The sequence below is a fragment of the Rhinopithecus bieti genome, unplaced genomic scaffold, assembly GCF_001698545.2.
Source record: "Rhinopithecus bieti isolate Rb0 unplaced genomic scaffold, ASM169854v2 scaffold_12512, whole genome shotgun sequence".
Classification (NCBI taxonomy): Eukaryota; Metazoa; Chordata; class Mammalia; order Primates; family Cercopithecidae; genus Rhinopithecus; species Rhinopithecus bieti.
Window position 1 is genome coordinate 40,435 of NW_016807354.1, and position 20,242 is coordinate 60,676.

The window sequence follows — 20,242 nt, forward strand, 5'->3', positions numbered from 1 at the left end:
GGTCACATTACACTGGAGTAGTGACTCTACAAGTAAGTGAGCCAAAAGGCAAGTTGGCATAATGATTGCTGCTGTGATTAGCTGGATTTTTTTTTCTTAATCGATTTTATAAAATCCTGAGGTGAGGTGGTTTCACACTGAGGTAAGAACATGTGAAGATAAGTGAAAAGGAAGCCAACTGCGAGCCAAGAAATGAGCCCTCTCCAGAAATCAAATTGGTTTGATGTTGAACTTTCAGCCTCCAGAATTGTGAGAAAATAAAATTTCTGTTGTTTAGACCACTCAGTCTGTTATTTTGTTATGGAAATTTGAGTAGACTAAGACACAAGTGAAAAGTTAAGAGATAAGCTATAGGCTTCTCAAATTTAAACCCAGAGAAAAGGAAAATTAGCTTCAGCACAGTTTTAAAAGGTCAGTTTTGGAGGAGGCAGAATAAAGTGGTTTTCTAGTTGGAACTCACCATGGGTTACATTTTGGACATTTGCACAAAGCATTCTCATCACTGTGACACATTTTAAAGGTAATTTTGAACACAAGATAGATATTTCCTTTGATGATTACCTGGTTTTGTTTCTTCTTCTTTTTTTTTTCTTTTGTTTTAGTGTCTGATGTCATTGTAGTTGTTTCCATACATTGGGGAAAATGCCTTAATTTACTTCTTAATGTAAATTTGTAACTTGTGTATAAACATGTTGTAACATTTACTACGCATTCCCATTATCTTTGTTCAGTTTTGTAATAAAACTTACTCCTCTTATGAAGGACTTCTCTTTTCTCTAACTACCCCCCTCATCCACATCACAAATTATCAGTAATATTTGATAGAAATAGTAGAACAAAATATATAACACAGACACACAAACACATATATATGCATATACATAATTCTGAAAAGAAATTACCAAAGTTAATCTCCCCTAAAATTATTGTTCAAAGTTATATGCCTTGAAAAAATTAAAATAACATGACAGGAACANTAAAAATTTTACTGGAACACAATTATGGTTTCTATTTTTCATCTATTATACTACTATGTTGGAGTTGAGTAACTACCACAAAGACTGTATGTTGGCAAAACTGATTGGCGCTTTACAGAAAGTTTGCTGACCCTTGACTGATGAGACTAACTGGGCCACTCTTGCTCCTTGCCTATTTTTTATTCATTATCCTCCCTCATCATTGCCAGTAAGCTACAGGAGGAGTAAGCAAAGTAAGATGGGCAGAGAAAGCACATGTTACAATTTTGAAGGAATTTCATGATTTTTAATCGTTGTACTCAAATGGACATAAAAATTACTGAAGTGAGAATGTTTGAGGTTAAAGAGGAATAAAACTTGCTATTTACTGACTGCTATAAACTGAATGTTTGCATCTCTACAAATTCATATGTTGAAGCCCTAATCCATAATCCATAGTGTGGTTGAATTTGGAGACATGTCCTCTAAAGAAGTAATTAGGTTAAATGAAGTCATAAGAGTGTGACCTTAATCCAGTAGGATTAGTGTCTTCATAAGAAGAGACACCAGAGAAAGCGTTCTTTTTCTTTTTTTCTAAATCTTTCTCTTCTCCTGCCACCCCTACTTCTACCCTCAGCTGCACACCCACTTGTTACAGGACTGCCAGTTTTCTATGCCCACTACACAGCAACAGACCAATACACTAACAGCAGTGTTGCAGCAGAGAAAGGGTTTAATAATCACAACTCACCCAATGAGGAAATGAGAAAGATTCTCAAGCCTCAAATCCATTTTGTCAAGGGGCTGTGGGCAAGGGTTTTCAAGGGGATTTGTGAAGAGTGACGGGCTAGAAAACTTGAGGTCGTCAGTTGGTCAGGATAAGGGACATGAAATCATCAAGATGCAGCAACTGCATTTCTTCATGAGTCAGCTTCTTACTGGGCCTGCCAGATCAGCTGGCATCTATAGTTTTCTTAGTATGAAGAACTTAGGAAAGAAGCTCCAATAGAAGGCTTATCATCTCACAATGTCTTAGACTTTATAGAATAGAAAATGAAGAGTCTTGTGATAAGGGTCACATTACACTGGAGTAGTGACTCTACAAGTAAGTGAGCCAAAAGGCAAGTTGGCATAATGATTGCTGCTGTGATTAGCTGGATTTTTTTTTCTTAATCGATTTTATAAAATCCTGAGGTGAGGTGGTTTCACACTGAGGTAAGAACATGTGAAGATAAGTGAAAAGGAAGCCAACTGCGAGCCAAGAAATGAGCCCTCTCCAGAAATCAAATTGGTTTGATGTTGAACTTTCAGCCTCCAGAATTGTGAGAAAATAAAATTTCTGTTGTTTAGACCACTCAGTCTGTTATTTTGTTATGGAAATTTGAGTAGACTAAGACACAAGTGAAAAGTTAAGAGATAAGCTATAGGCTTCTCAAATTTAAACCCAGAGAAAAAGGAAAAATTAGCTTCAGCACAGTTTTAAAAGGTCAGTTTTGGAGGAGGCAGAATAAAGTGGTTTTCTAGTTGGAACTCACCATGGGTTACATTTTGGACATTTGCACAAAGCATTCTCATCACTGTGACACATTTTAAAGGTAATTTTGAACACAAGATAGATATTTCCTTTGATGATTACCTGGTTTTGTTTCTTCTTCTTTTTTTTTTCTTTTGTTTTAGTGTCTGATGTCATTGTAGTTGTTTCCATACATTGGGGAAAATGCCTTAATTTACTTCTTAATGTAAATTTGTAACTTGTGTATAAACATGTTGTAACATTTACTACGCATTCCCATTATCTTTGTTCAGTTTTGTAATAAAAACTTACTCCTCTTATGAAGGACTTCTCTTTTCTCTAACTACCCCCCTCATCCACATCACAAATTATCAGTAATATTTGATAGAAATAGTAGAACAAAATATATAACACAGACACACAAACACATATATATGCATATACATAATTCTGAAAAGAAATTACCAAAGTTAATCTCCCCTAAAATTATTGTTCAAAGTTATATGCCTTGAAAAAATTAAAATAACATGACAGGAAAAATTTTTCTTTATTATAATCTACTTCTAATTGGGGAAAAAAAGGTCTTGAATTTTTTTACAAAAATATTTGCTTTTGGGAGATGCTTCTTTTCACCCTTATTATTCTCTTGACTCCAATTAAAAGGAAATTTTACTTTAGCCCTTTGGAAAGTCTGGCTAGATATGTTAAGAATCTCACATCTACTTATAAATGACTTTTGTCATTTTTTACTTTTAAAATTCAAATATGTTACATACATTTTATTATGGAAATATTTTAAGTACTTTGGAAATGAACTGCCACATGGAATTCAAAACAAAGAAACTTCTATTGCCTTTTATTTTTTAAGTACTACAACCACATTTTCTCCAAGTACAATTTTTGTTTTCTGTTTACCAATAGACCAGTATGAGAAATTGTGGTACCAACAGCTTGCTCTCTCCAGAACAAAAGGTAAGCATACTTACTGGCTGCTATGAAAGATTCAGGTGTCATAAGCTCAGAGCACTCATGTAACACAACTAGTGTTTGCATAGACATTACTTGGTATACTCCACAGGGAGATTGGGGCTCAGAAAATCAGTAGAAAAAAAATGATATTCTGGTTACTGCTAGTTCTGTAAAAATTAAAATTCTTTATCTCTGACCCAGAAATCATGTCTCTGCTTTCAGCAACCATGAAATTGTGGTAAATTTACTTATTAGATTTCAAGTAGGGTAAAATTTCAGACTTTACACAATTTTGACAATTTTATCCTCCAATAAACTAGACTAGCTGAGATGACAGACTCTTAATGTGGCCTGCATTATTGCTGCCTCTTTTTGTTCACACCCTTGTGGAATACCCTCCACTCTATTGAGTATGGGCTGGACTTGTGACTTGCTTCAAACTGATAGAATATGGCAAAAGTATATGATTTCATATATAATATATAACATAAGGTTGTATATTCATTTTTGAGTCTCTTCTTGGCTGGCTTTAAGGTAGCAAGGAACCATATTGAGGAACCAAAAAATAGCAAGGAATAGCAGTCAATCTCTGAGAGTGAAACAATGAATTTCTCCAACAACCTGAATGAGCCTTGAAGAACATCTTTACCCATCCAAACCTCAGATGAAACTGCGGCCCCAGCCAACCCTCTAATTGCAGTCCTGTGAGATCCTAATCAGAGAACTGAGATAAGCTGGGCCTGGACTCCTAGATCTCAAAAACTGTGATAAAACAAATACATGTTGCTTTAAGCTGCTAAGCTTGTGGTAATACTGGTATGTAGCAATACATAAATAATATACTATCTTACCCACAGCATGGCCTCAGGGAGGCATTCCAAGGACATGAAACTGAAAGCTGCATGATCTCTTAAAGTCTGGACTCAGAAGTCAAATAACATCCTCCAACTGGTCAAAACAAGCCAGAATGCCAGCTTATATGCAAGGAGTGAGGAAATAAATTTCAGCTCTTAATGGAAGGAACGGAAAATTACAACTCAAAGGACAGTGGGAGGAACCATTTTAAACATCTTTAAAAACTAACTACCACAGTCTTTTCTGTGATCTTAATAATTCACATCCCTACCACATGCAAAATAAACTCCTTCTCGCCTGTCAAGACAAGTCTTGCCAGAAATGGCTTCAGGCTCAAAGTCCATCCATGAGATTCGTATTAGACTCCTCAAGTACTATCATTTAAAAAAAAATTAGAAACTAGGGTTTCTGTTTTGTTTTATTCAATTTTTGTGGTTTAAAAATAGTGTAAAAGGAAATGTTCCCTGTTAACATAACAGTAGTTAAATGTAATCAAAATGACAAAACCTAGATGAGAGCCCATCCCTAAATGTAGAAAAACATTATCTCTTATTTCAGCTTTATTCTTTCCCCTTTCTCTTCAAAACTCTTAACTGAGTTTTACTTTGTCTTAAACCTTTCCTCTCAATGTATAATGGCTTTTCCTCTCAATGTATAACACTACTTCACTCTCCTACTTGTTCTTTAGCCAATAAGAGTTTTTAATCCATCTGTCTTAAAAGTGGCAGCAGTGAAGTTAGCAGCAAGGAAATGTAACAGGAGCATATTAGAGGAGAAAGGGATTATATGTTATCATTCTCGTTTGGCAGTATGAATTAACAAAGCATAGATTATTGAAGTTTCTGTTGATATTGTTATCCCTTGTTTCATTTTCTTTTTCTTTAAGTGACATAACTAACATTTTAGGCAGTGGAATTTGTACGTTTTAAATGATGGGCAGGCCTTCTTTACTAAGATATGCTTCCTTTCCACTTTCTAGCTCCCATTCTCACCCACTGATTTTCCTATTGAGAATACAGGAAAAAAAAAAAAACAAAACAAAACTGAAGATAAAGGTTAAATAAGTCTGCTAAGTTACTCTAAAGCACTGGTTGGCAAACTTTTTCTGTGAAGAGCCAGACAGTAAATATTTTAGACTGTGGGCCAAATGTTGTCCACTGCAACTACATAACTCTACCACTGCAACATGAAAGCAGCCATTAATAATATGGAAACAAATGGGCGGCTTGTTTTACAGAAATCGTATGCAGACTGAATTTGATCTGCACACTGTAGTTTATAGACCCCTGACTTAGAGCAGCACTGTCCTCTATAAGTATAATGTGATCCTGCATATCTAACTTTATATTTTATAGTGGCCCTCACTTAAAAACTAAACAGAAACAGGTAAAATTAATTTTGAGATTGTTTTCTTTAACCCACTATATCTAAAATATTAACTTTTCAACATGTAATCAATTAATAAAATTGTTATTTTATAGTAATTTTTCTATAAGAGTACTATCTTTTACCAGCTTTAAACATATTTTAAACACTATCTTTTTAAAAATCTCTAGATTTATTTTTCTTTCTTTTGTACTAACTTCAAAATGTAGTGTGAGTTTTATACTTATTATAGTACATCTCAATTAGGATCAGCCAAACATCACATGCTCAATTACCACATGTGTCTGTTGGCTATCTTATTGGGCGGAACAACCTTAGACTATGAATAAAGTGAAAACAAATTCATATTACCCAAAACCTATGTCGTCTTCTTTTGCCAGTTTAATTTCTCCTATACCTAAATTAGAAGGTTTAAGTAGACACTTTGATATTCAACAATACTAAAAACCCATAATGTGTGTGTGTTTTTTGTTTTTTTTTTTTTCCAAAACCATTGTCACTGACCTACAAGGGCATAGAGAGAGAGAATATATTAGTTAAATGATTGTCTTAACTTAGTGATTGGGTACTTTAGTTAGATATCCAAGTTACATGATCACAAAACATAATTTGGATTTCTTATTGAAAATGTAGATTTTCCCTACAGATTATATTTTATAGAACTAAATGTTGGCCTAAAATTTTATAATTAATAAATATTCCATGGTTTTTCTGGAACCCGGGCTAGTTTATACAAAGTTGCCTAGTGAAGGTAATATGGATATGCATATAAACTAATTCATGTAATGACTTGGAAACAAAACTATTCTTTTAACAGTGACACAAACAAAAATGAATAAGAAAAAACCAGTCCTGGCAAACACAAGTGGCTTTTAGAAATTTTCATCATTTCTCACTCAACAAGCAATTCTCATTTATTTTCCATTTTATCTAATTTATTTTCTCTTTTCTTCTTCCTTGGTTTTATTTTTCCCTTCATTTTCCCATTATTTCTTATAAACTGAACTCTTTTCTTTATATGACCTCCCTCTCACCACCCTCAGGATTTTATTCTCAACTTTTACTCCCATCATATCTTATTAATAGATTCAGTCTCTCTCTTTTATCCTTACTCCTATTTTCACACGTGGTTCTTGCTCTCCTAGTGCCACTGTATTCCTTATAACATCCCTCCATTTATCTCTAACAATGTCCATGACATAAATCATCCCTTCAATAGCCACTTTCAGTTTATCCAGCTCAAACTCTTCAATAAAACTGACTGAAATAGAGCATGAGAGCTCATCAATTTGCCATAGGCTGTTAAAAATGAAACAGACCTTAAAAATATTTCCTGCACTTACAGATCCCTGATACAGTGCAAAGAATTTTTCACTTATGTGATACATTCCAGAATATTTCCAGCGGATGGGTGACTTGCCGTTTTTTATGTCACTCTTCAACAGTTTCAGTGATTTGACGCAATATAAAGTTAAGTGACAAATGTGAAACACCATGGACATTTTAATTGAAAAGTAGAAAGGGACAACAGTAGAGAGAGAAAGACAGAAAAGTAAAGATATACAGACAGGACCTGTGAGAGGAAAAGAGGAATAGAGACATGAACAAATAAACAGGCAGAGGAAAATGAGAGGAAAGACACTCAGCAAGAGACAAAGAGAAAAAAATGAGAGGAAATACATTAAAATTACATGATTATCTTTGGATGAAATGAATATAAGATAATTTCATTTTCTTGGCTTTATTTTTCATGTTTTCTATAANCCTCACTTAAAAACTAAACAGAAACAGGTAAAATTAATTTTGAGATTGTTTTCTTTAACCCACTATATCTAAAATATTAACTTTTCAACATGTAATCAATTAATAAAATTGTTATTTTATAGTAATTTTCTATAAGAGTACTATCTTTTACCAGCTTTAAACATATTTTAAACACTATCTTTTAAAATCTCTAGATTTATTTTCTTTCTTTTGTACTAACTTCAAAATGTAGTGTGAGTTTTATACTTATTATAGTACATCTCAATTAGGATCAGCCAAACATCACATGCTCAATTACCACATGTGTCTGTTGGCTATCTTATTGGGCGGAACAACCTTAGACTATGAATAAAGTGAAAACAAATTCATATTACCCAAAACCTATGTCGTCTTCTTTTGCCAGTTTAATTTCTCCTATACCTAAATTAGAAGGTTTAAGTAGACACTTTGATATTCAACAATACTAAAACCCATAATGTGTGTGTGTTTTTTGTTTTTTTTTTTTTCCAAAACCATTGTCGCTGACCTACAAGGGCATAGAGAGAGAGAATATATTAGTTAAATGATTGTCTTAACTTAGTGATTGGGTACTTTAGTTAGATATCCAAGTTACATGATCACAAAACATAATTTGGATTTCTTATTGAAAATGTAGATTTTCCCTACAGATTATATTTTATAGAACTAAATGTTGGCCTAAAATTTTATAATTAATAAATATTCCATGGTTTTCTGGAACCCGGGCTAGTTTATACAAAGTTGCCTAGTGAAGGTAATATGGATATGCATATAAACTAATTCATGTAATGACTTGGAAACAAAACTATTCTTTTAACAGTGACACAAACAAAATGAATAAGAAAAAACCAGTCCTGGCAAACACAAGTGGCTTTTAGAAATTTTCATCATTTCTCACTCAACAAGCAATTCTCATTTATTTTCCATTTTATCTAATTTATTTTCTCTTTTCTTCTTCCTTGGTTTTATTTTCCCTTCATTTTCCCATTATTTCTTATAAACTGAACTCTTTTCTTTATATGACCTCCCTCTCACCACCCTCAGGATTTTATTCTCAACTTTTACTCCCATCATATCTTATTAATAGATTCAGTCTCTCTCTTTTATCCTTACTCCTATTTTCACACGTGGTTCTTGCTCTCCTAGTGCCACTGTATTCCTTATAACATCCCTCCATTTATCTCTAACAATGTCCATGACATAAATCATCCCTTCAATAGCCACTTTCAGTTTATCCAGCTCAAACTCTTCAATAAAACTGACTGAAATAGAGCATGAGAGCTCATCAATTTGCCATAGGCTGTTAAAATGAAACAGACCTTAAAATATTTCCTGCACTTACAGATCCCTGATACAGTGCAAAGAATTTTCACTTATGTGATACATTCCAGAATATTTCCAGCGGATGGGTGACTTGCCGTTTTTTATGTCACTCTTCAACAGTTTCAGTGATTTGACGCAATATAAAGTTAAGTGACAAATGTGAAACACCATGGACATTTTAATTGAAAAGTAGAAAGGGACAACAGTAGAGAGAGAAAGACAGAAAAGTAAAGATATACAGACAGGACCTGTGAGAGGAAAAGAGGAATAGAGACATGAACAAATAAACAGGCAGAGGAAAATGAGAGGAAAGACACTCAGCAAGAGACAAAGAGAAAAAAATGAGAGGAAATACATTAAAATTACATGATTATCTTTGGATGAAATGAATATAAGATAATTTCATTTTCTTGGCTTTATTTTTCATGTTTTCTATAAATAAGCATACATTACTTTCATAACTAGTTTAGATACAGTTCTGTAGACAATTTTGTGCTACAATCTAAAAAATCATATGTAATTTTAAATATAATTTAATATTAAGACAAAATAATTTCACCCATTCTTATTGTAAAAATATGACATTTATTGACATTCTTGGTCTGAAAGATAGGTTCTAGAATCAAGTGTTTTAATACAAATTTGAGTTTTAATCTCAAAGCTACTTCAATGAAGATATAATTAAGCTTTTGCATTAAACCTGGACTCTTAAATTTCTAAATGGTCTTATTTTCTAAAAGTGTTAGTTTTCATACCATTTCTCTAATAAGTTATCAGAGCCTCTAAATCTTTCCAGTGATGATCAAAATCAAAATTTAAATCTTTTCTTCTGGAAAACTCTGAATCACTATTAAAAGAANATACAAATTTGAGTTTTAATCTCAAAGCTACTTCAATGAAGATATAATTAAGCTTTTGCATTAAACCTGGACTCTTAAATTTCTAAATGGTCTTATTTTCTAAAAGTGTTAGTTTTCATACCATTTCTCTAATAAGTTATCAGAGCCTCTAAATCTTTCCAGTGATGATCAAAATCAAAATTTAAATCTTTTCTTCTGGAAAACTCTGAATCACTATTAAAAGAAAAACAGACTAGAAATCCTTCTTGATATGAATTAACATCAACGGAAGGTTAATACTAAATTGCGTGAGGAATAAATGAACTCTCAATGTTGTATTCCAGTCATATTTTACTTCCAACATGCTCCCACTGGCCTTCCTGACCTCACAGGCTGTCTTTTTCAGGGCTGTCCTCTTCGGAACAACTGAATTACCTACATCAACTGTTTAGTCATTTGATAAATATTTTGTTAACTTTTGCTGTATACCCAGTATTGCTCTAAAATTTTACTATAAAAAGATAATTTATAAGATATCTGCCTTTAAGACATGCTATAATGATATCTACAATTTAGTGTGATAAAGCACTTAGCAAAGATAGGGATGAAAGCCTATATCCAATGTCACCATGAATCCGGATGAAAATTAATAAACAGTAGGTGTCCAAAAATACATATGTGTCAAATTAATAGATAGTAGAGTATGTAATCAATATATTTAGAATATATGTAGAATTAATTTCCCTTGTTTTTCACAAATTAAAATGAAATGTTGGCATGAGTTAATTCATTTGGAAATAACTTTATAATGCTGTATGCATAAATAATATTGAGGAGATTATGTGAAGTAAAGGTAGAGGAACATTGTTGGGCAAATAATTTAGCAGCAAGCAATCTGTAGAACTAATGCAAGATTAGTATATCCTTTGAAGAGTATGTTAGAATTTTTTTTTTAGAATTTTATCTGTTCTTTATATGGTTTTATTGTTTTCTTTTGTTTAGTTTTGTTGTTGTTGTTTGTTTATTTGTTTTCCCAAGATGGAGTGTCACCCATGTCTGGAGTGCAGTGGCATGATCTCGGCTCATTGCAACCTCCGCCCCCCAGGTTCAAGCGATTATCCTGCCTCAACCTCCCACATAGCTGGGATTTCAGGTGCCCACCACTCTGCCCGGCTAATTTTTGTACTTTTTTAGTAAAGACGGGGTTTCATCATATTGGCCAGGCTGGTCTTGAACCTCTGACCTGGTGATCTGCCTGCCTCCCAAAGTGCTGGGATTACAGGTGTGAGCCCCTACGCCCAGCCCATATGAGTTTTATTATAAATCCATTTTATTAAAATGTTCTTGAAATCTTATTCTTTTAGTCTTTGCTTTTACTTAATGATATTTGAAGACACTGTAACTTGAAATAAAAGATAAAAAAACAGAACAAGTAAAAAAGTGATTTTGAGACATAATACCTAAAATTCTGAAACAAAATAAACTCACATTTCAAATGAAGTAATTTGTGTAAGTGTACTTCACCTTTCTTTAAAAAACCACTAGTATCAAATGAAGATCTTCAAAAAGTGAGAGGGCTTCAGACAGTAGTTTTCATAATGAAAGAATTAGTGGGAGGAAGCAGCTTCTTTCACCTTTCCAATTCTTTTTAAGTCAGACATTTGTGTTACCCTAACTATAATTTATACTTTGAACCTTCAAGACACTAAGATTGCTGGCTTTTACCTTTTATTTTCTATAATCTGGTGTTGAGTAGACTCAGCCATTAAGCCATAAGAATCATCTATAAAAATGAATATCATATAAAAGTAATGAGTAATTAAATAATTGCATGAAAAATCATAGTGATTACTAGTATTTTATTATAATATTCTAAATATGTATTATTGGTTTATTATACTTTGCCCTGAAGACAATTCTAGAAGATTTGGTTTTCTGAGCTAAAATGATTTTTCTAATGAGAACAAAAGAACAATAAAATTATGCAATCAATTCCTCTGTCCTGTACCCCACAAAAAGAAAGACAGACTAAACAGAAATAATTTGTGTTTGACATTAGCAGCTTAATGCAACCAGTAATCTCAAATTTTAGAAAACCATCAGTTTTCAATTACAAACAAGTACAATATGGTGTTGTTTTATTACCAAGAGTTATGTTCCTATGTTACATCACAAAATCATTGCCCATTGGTTTAACAAGTGTTTAAATGAGAGGCTTTGGAATCACATACTTGGGTTTAAATCCTAGCTCTGACATTTATAGCTGGTTGTTTGTGGATAAGTTATTTAAACTCTGTGTGTTAATTTCTTCATCAGCAAAGCTCAAAATAGTCTTGTACTTACCTCATAGTACACATTGCACAACCTCAGTGAGTGTGTTATCACTGAGAAAGATCTATAATGGGCTTACCAACAGTACTGAGGGAACAAAGTCCTATGAGATACTGGTGGTCATTTCCCAGCCTTCAGTAATTTCCCAGGTAAGAAAATGAGACATTTAAGAAATATCAGCTACACAGTTAAATCTGGAAGATTAGGGCTCTATCTCAGATCTTCCATCTGTAAGTGTACTATCCTAATCCACATTCTGGTTTATATCGTGACTGGCATCTTTCTCCAGCTTGCCCTTCTTTTCTCCTCAACTCCACCCCACCATCTTCATCATCATTATTGACCTCATCATCACTGTCGTCATCATGATTGCCACCTGAGCCAGGAGTTACTCATTTCCAACACTGTGCCAGACACTGTGTTTGTTATTTTACAATGATTACCCCAATGTTTCTCATAATAACTCTGGAAATGTTGGATCATTGCTGGACACTTGAGACACTGAAGCTATAAAGCATTTAGGTAATTTTTTTCAAAGACTTTGAGCTACTGAGTGATAAAACTTGGAGCTAAAACTGTTTTTTGTAATGCCAAAGCCCAGGAGTTCTTTTAAAGCAGCTTTATTGAGATATAATTCACATACCATAAAATTTACCTATTAAACTATTCAATTAAACAGTTTTGGTTTACTACATTAATAATTTTTTAAATTTTACAAAATACATATAATATAAAAGTTGCCATTTTAATCATCTTTAAGTGTACAGTTCATTTATCATATTCACTTGTACAACCATCACTGTTCTTTATTTCTAAAACGTTTTTATCACCCCAAACAGCAACTCTGTAATGATAAAGTGTAACTCCTCATAAATGCCCTTTATCATGTTGAGAAAGTTTTCTCTCTCCTAGTTTTCTGAAAGGTAATTTTTTTCCATGAAAAGGTGTTGGATTTTGTCAAATGTCTTTTCTTTTTTAAAGGTAATTTTATTGCCTTTTTCTTTAATCTTGTGTTTTTTAAAATAATTTTGACTTTTATTTTATATTCATGGGGTACATGCGCAGTTTTGTTACAAGGGTATATTATGTGATGCAGTGGTTTGGAGTACAACTGACCAATCACTCAGTTAGTGAACATGGTACCTGGATAACTATCGGGCAGTTTTTCAACTGCATTGCTTGAGCTGATTCTGTTTTCTCCCCTTAGTGCTATTAATGTGATACATTGCATTGATTGATGTTCTCATATTGAACTTCCTTGCATACCTAGCATAAATCATCTTGATCCTCATGTATAATCCTTTTAATATGCTGTAGGAATCAGTTTGCTAGTACATTGTTAGTGGATTTTGCATTTAGACTTACAAAGAACATTGGTTTATAATCTTCCTTTTATGTCTTTATCTGGTTTTGATATCAGTGCTAGATAATAAAGCACTCAAAAAAGTTTTGGCCAGGCGCAGTGGCTCACGCCTGCAGTTCCACACTTTGGGAGGCCAAGGCGGGTAGATCACAAGACCAGGAGTTCAAGACCAGCCTAGCCAAGATGGTGAAACTCTCTCTACTAAAAATACAAAAATTAGCCTGGCGCTCTAGCAACCGCCTGTAATCCCAGCTACTAGGAAGGCTGAGGCAGAGAACTGCTTGAACCCAGGAGGTGGAGGTTGCAGTGAGCCAAGATAGTGCCACTCCAACCTGGGTGACAGAGCGAGACTCCATCTCAAAAAATAAAAAAGTTTTAGAAACCCACCATATTGATAAGAGTATGTCAAAGGAACACAGGAATCAATTGAAAGTGCTCCCAGTGGTTACAGCCAAAATAAGTTGAGCAAGGGAGTAAAGCATTGGATTATAACCCAAAGTATAAACTAAATATTCATGAGTCCATACTGACATACGATAAGCAAATTTCTGTATTATCTTTTCAGTTCTCCTTTAAATCTAAAACTGTTCTTAAAATACTGCATCTATTTAAAATTAAGGCAAAACAAAAAATCTGATGGTGGGGCAATAAGACTGGAATACAAAGATATATTTAAAAATATAAGAAATATATCTAAAGAGAACTCTACAGACGTGACTATTTTCACATGTAAACCAATGTTTGGAGTTGATAAGTGGTTGAATTTCTAATTCTGTGAGGCCTCTAACTTTGGTTACCTTTCTAATTTTATAGCATATTTAATTATCTCTTAATTGTAACATGCTAAAGGCAACAAAAATTATCAGTCCTCCCTATTAGTTTTATCCTTTCTAACCTCTTCACTAGAAGTTTGAGTCAATTTTGCTCCCCAGAAGGTGTTTGGCAGTTTCTGGGGCCATTTTTGGCTTTCACAACTATAGGAGTAGAAGTTATGCTGATGTTCTTTGAGAACAAAAACATACGTAGTGAGTAGAAGTCAGGTTTGCTACTAAACATCCTACAATAAATGACAACTCCTAACAACAAAGAATTACCTGGCCCCATATGTCAATAGTACTAAGAATATTGAGAAACCTTGCCCTGGATTTATAAGTCTGTATTCTCAGTTACCTCAGATGAAAGCTTTACAAAATATTTTGCCATTATATAAGACAAATCACCAATTTTCCAGTCTTTATTTTACCAAATAAACAACTGACCCATTATTAAGGATTTTGTTAGTGCTACACTTTAATTTTGGGACCAATCTTTGTTTGTTTGTTTGTTTTACATTTTTTATTTCCATAGGTTTTGGAGGAACAGGTGGTATTTGGTTACATGAGTAAGTTCTTTAGCGGTAATTTGTGAGATTTTGATGCATCCATCACCCAAGGAGTATACACTGAAGCCAATTTATAGTCTTTTATCCCTCACCCCCTTCCCACCCTTTCCCCCTGAGTCCTCAAAGTCAATTGTATCATTCTTATGCCTTTGCATCTTCATAGCTTAGCTCCCATCCTGTATCAGCCTGGGTGTACTAGCGTATGCTTAAATAATGAAGGGCCATGCGGTGTTTGGTTTTCTGTTCTTGTGATAGTTTGCTAAGAATGATGGTTTCCAGCTGCATCCCTGTCCCTACAAAGGATGCAAACTCGTCCTTTTTTATGGCTGCATAATAACACCGCATGTTCTCACTCATAGGTGGGAACTGAACAATGAGATCACTTGGACTCGGGAAGGGGAACATCACACATCGGGGCCTATCATGGGGAGGGGGGAGGGAGGAGGGATTGCATTGGGAGTTATACCTGATATAAATGACGAATTGATGGGTGCTGACGAGTTGATGGGTGCAGCACACCAACATGGCACAAGTATACATATGTAACAAACCTGCACGTTATGCACATGTACCCTAGAACTTAAAGTATAATTTTAAAAAAAAAATGAAGAGCCATACAATAATTTTTAGATATTTGTTTACCAGTCATATTACATGTCCATTTTAATATGGATAGGAGACACTAAATGATCATGATGACAAGAAGAAGAAAGAAAGCTGAAGGTCTTATACCAGTTATAAAATACTGCAATCCAAAGCTACCTTCTTCTACAGTTTGTGGCAAGAACTAACCCTGTGGTGGCCACCAAACTGCGAGAAGGGAAAGGAACCATAACTATACAACATTTCTGGAAGTAAATAATCATCAAATAGGATTGAACATATACAATTTTACATCATTTTTTGAGTTTCAACTTAATATTATGTTCTATAATTGTATATAATATTTTACCTATGTTCACAATATTATCACAGTCTTCTTAATCAGTGTTTTTAGTGTCATATTATTAGATGGAATAGACTAACACCACCTCAAAAGCTATTCTCCAGTTGAGGTATTTAGATTTTTTTCTGCTTTCTGTTAGCTTACATGTTGCTTACATCAGTAACAATCAGTGTTATGTTACAGTAAAGGTAAGGAAGTTAAGGTAACAAAATGTATTTCTTTTCATACTATGTACATTTCCAATGTGATTAGGCTGTGGACTCTGCTCTACATCCTTCTCCCTCTGGGATCCAGGCTGACTGACCAAAATCTGCCTGGAATGTTGCTGATTGTCATGGTAAAATGAGAGGGAAAAGAAACTCTGAACGATTTAATACCAGTAATAAAAATCTCAAAACAAGAAATGACATGACATACATCATTTCTGTTTATAACTCATTGGTCAGATTTAATCACTTGATACTATGCAAACAAAAGAGCACTGGAATGTACAGTCTTACCATGTGCTTAGAATATTACAACGCTGAGACTTTAATGACCACAAAACTTCACAGCAGCCCATTTCATCACAAGCCAGGAAGCCAAGGAGGAAAAAAAAAAAGATGGTTTAATGAGGCAGGCGCAAAGACTTGCTGCTCTGCGCCATTTCAGGATTTGGTGTCCTGCATCCCAGCCACTCCAGCTGTGGCTAAAGTGAGCCAAAGTACAGCCTGGGCCTTGGCTACAGAAGGCATCTCTCATGGGGTTGTGGTTAAGCTGTCAGCCATAAATATGGTCTCTGAAAATAAGACTGGGACCATAGGATCCAATCTAAGCACCCTCACATGTGTCTTAGCAGGAAGTTATTTTTCCTCACGCTGTGGGTCATCCCATAAGACTGTCCGTGACCTGGCTTCTTCTAGAAAAGTGGAGAAAGAGAAAGAGAAAGACACTGGGGGAAAGTAAAAACATGATTTGATCCTATAAGTGACATACCACTACTCCTGTATTCTGTGGGTCACACAGAACAGCCCTGGTACAATTTGAGCAGGGGTTACACAATGATGTATAAGGCCAACAGGTGGAACGATTGAGGGTCATCTTTGGGGGCTAACTACCTCAGCAAAATACATGAGTTCCCATGAAGATAGAAGAGTAGATACTGTTGTAAGAAAAGGTGGTTTACCTTTTTCTACACTATAAAGCAGAGTCATCAGCTGAGACTGAGGAAGGCAAGACACTTATTAGAATTTTGTGGCAAGGAATGAATGTTTAAACGTAAAGCTTCTTAGAGACTGGGAAGAAAATAAAGATCTGTGATAGTATTGCCATAATATGCTGAATGACCACTCATTCTTGGTCATAAATTAAGGTATGACCAGTTATCATAATGTGTTTTTCTCCAACCATGTTTTGTTGCTTGTTGGTAGGCTCAGTAAAAGTGAACTACTGAATTTAAACAAGGTACAGGTTTTGCAATGAAAATGCAATGGGAAAAAAGTTGTAAGGAAACCAAAAGTATTTGCCAATAAACTATTATATACAATCAAATAATATGTGTCATGGATAAATGCTAGGGAGTAGATATCAAACAACAGAATAATGATCAGAGGGTGAGCTACTTGAAATAAAATAGTTGTAAGCCTTCAGGGATGTATCAGTACTTTATTTAAAGAAAGCATTGATTACCTATGACCTGTTCAAAGGTATTTGGTATTACACATTGAGAAATTCTTTTCTTAATTAAGGGAAAATTAATTTAAAAATTTTTTGTTTGTTTGAAAGGTTATGACCAAGAAAGCTACTAGGTCCCAAAATAATTTTCACATAAAATTGGATTAATATATTGTTTATGTTATATATAAACACTGACCACTATAGATGATAATCTACTCATCATATTACTGATAAACCATAAATAATACAGATTTTATTTCAATTTAATCTACTGTTAATAAGTACATCACAAATTCAAAAGACATACCTTACTTAATTTCCTATAAGTTTATCCTTGACATTGACAAATGTATGTCAATTGGGAATGAAAAATTATGCCACACTAAGGTTATCAATTTTGGTATAATAAAATTATACTTTCATCACTTAGTAAATTAAGTAGTCTAACTAAGCTTGGGAATATCTCTGAGAAAATACAGATTTTTATATTATCATATTTCATGTGTGAATGAGGAAGAGACTTTTTCACTTGTCTTCATAATGATGGAAATTTCTTGACTGACTTCAACACAGAATAAGAAGTAGAATTGCTGGATTCTAGGAAATGCACATGTTTTGTTAGCAGATACTGCCAAGTCATTTTGTCTTTCACTAATTTTACTGCTGAATATGGAAACATTAAGTGGTACATAAAAGAATGTCTTGAGTTCTAGTCATGGCTTTCCCTGCTTGCATTATTTAGTAGAGACCTAACTTCCACTCCAGTTTATTTAATCACTGCTTACTTTGTTGATTCAGTGACATGAGAGCCCCAAATAGCCAGAGAGCCATATACCTTCAAGTTCATGCCAACCATTGTGTTCCCGGATAAAAGCATTCATCCCTTGCAAAATAACACTGTTAATCAAGCTTCAAGAAAGGGAATAAAATTGTTCAAGTGCCTTATTAAGTGAAACAGTAAAAGGAATCTCTCCCACTTCCAACCCTTGATTTCAGACCCATATATTCTGACTAGATTTATCCAGTCAAATGTATCCAGTCAAATACAAATACTACAACCTGTAGGACAGAAGCCCAACATTGCAGGATGCTGTCTCTGAATGACATAATAAATATCTTCAGTTGGCCACTCTTATGTTATGCAATGCCAGCTGCTTTAAAGTGATAGAGTATAGGGCAGGACCAGTGAACTCAATTAGCATAAACTAATTATTTGATGTACTTTGCTATAATATAATAAACGTGTTCAGAAGCAAAGCTGTATGAGGCAACATGGTAGTGAATAAATATTTTATAAGTTATCAAGTAGCTGGAAGAAGCATGGTAACCTAAAGAAGCAATACCTTAACTAGGCCAAGAGTTTATTTAATTGAAATAAACAACCACTCCTTTAAAATTAAGATGATTTCAATGACACTTAAATTCTATATGTAGTAGTCAAGTTTTGGATTTAATCCTCAACTGTAACAGAGCTTTTGTTGTCTGCTTATGCCTTAACTGTATAAGACTGGCTACAATTTAAATACCTGAACTATTCATATTTCTTGTATACATTACTTAATACAGTCAGAATATGATGATTGCTAAATGTCATGGAGGCTCCAAAGGAAGTCAGTGAGTGGCAAAGGATAATTAATTACCTATGTAGGACAGAGTGTGAAAGCTAGTAGACCTCTTCAGTGTCATAGAAAATGATCTGATGTTCAATGCTGCACCTTCTTAGGATCCTCCCCCATCCCTCCTCTCCTGGTCACCACAGAAATAAGAGAATGAAGTCACAAATTAACCAATCCATGGGAGTGCTAGACTTTCCAAAGGAGATAATGAATTATATATCAGAGGAACTGAAGGATCCAGCCAAAATGTACCAGAAGAAGCTGGCAGAGCATGTGTGGGACTGGATCCTGAGAGTGCTGATCAAGGAGAACAGAACATAAAGCTCTAAAAACCTGATTAGGGAGAGTCTATTGATGTGGAGGCACTCTTCCATGATACAAATGTAAACATCCTGAAAAATGCTAGCACGCTGCTAGGATGGATCTTGGAAGGTTGGACAAAGTGATGGTCCACAGGTGACTTGGAAATGCCAGTGTAGTCATAGGAGATGGTGGAAGAATCCATGAAAAGATTCAGAGAAGAGGATAAACTAAATAAGACTGGAAACCTGGTAAGATGTTTATGTTCTTCAAGAGAATTAGAAATTCAAGAAAAAACTTGTTTATCAAAGTAATAAAAAATGTGCTGGTGAGCAAGTCATCAGTACTCTCAAGAAGGTCAGTTGTGCACTCTTTGGACAAGGGATGACCATGAAAGATGCTGTTACCAGACTAGCCTACCTGAAAGCAATGGAAGGAATAAAATCCTGAAATAACAGAAATCAGGTGACAGTACCTAAAATTCAGAAACAAGTTGGGCATAATTACCATAGTAGCACCAAAGTTTTGAATGGCAACAAGGGGACCTTATTGGTAAGGCACTATGGAGACAGTTAATAGAACACAGCATCTCTAGAGAAAATACAGATGGAAATCAACAGATATAACTTTCACTGTGTACAACCAAAATAAATGCAGGATGAAAGATCAAAGGCTTAGGGTAGCCACCACAAAAGAAGTCAGTATGCTTTGCCTAATTTCTGTATCTAAGATAGCTTTCAAGTCCCAAAGTAGGAAGAATCTTACAAAACCATAAAAAAGTGTATTTGATAAATATTTCCCCAGTCTTCTCCAAAGGGTAAATGTACTGAGAGGAAACGTACTAACAGTATTTAAAGATCCTAAGGACTATTTGAGTCCAAGTCAACATTAATATCTAGAACACAAATTTCAGTTATAATGGAAACTTATGGTAGGCAAGTACTAAAGGTAATCCTGAGCCAGGATCAGTACAGAGTGGAACCACCAGGTCTTAGGACTCACCCAGTAGACATATAATCAATTTAC

General features: G+C 34.3%; 1 long non-coding RNA gene across 1 annotated transcript in view; it reads left to right on the plus strand.

The window, feature by feature from the left end:
• LOC108535413 (uncharacterized) overlaps positions 1-4,574 on the plus strand; it is a 28,810-nt gene extending 24,236 nt beyond the window's left edge. The window contains exons 4-5 of the long non-coding RNA XR_001887221.1: positions 3,391-3,441; positions 4,296-4,574. This is a non-coding gene — a long non-coding RNA (uncharacterized LOC108535413). The remainder of the gene's footprint in view (positions 1-3,390; positions 3,442-4,295) is intronic.
• Positions 4,575-20,242: the final 15,668 nt, after the last annotated feature.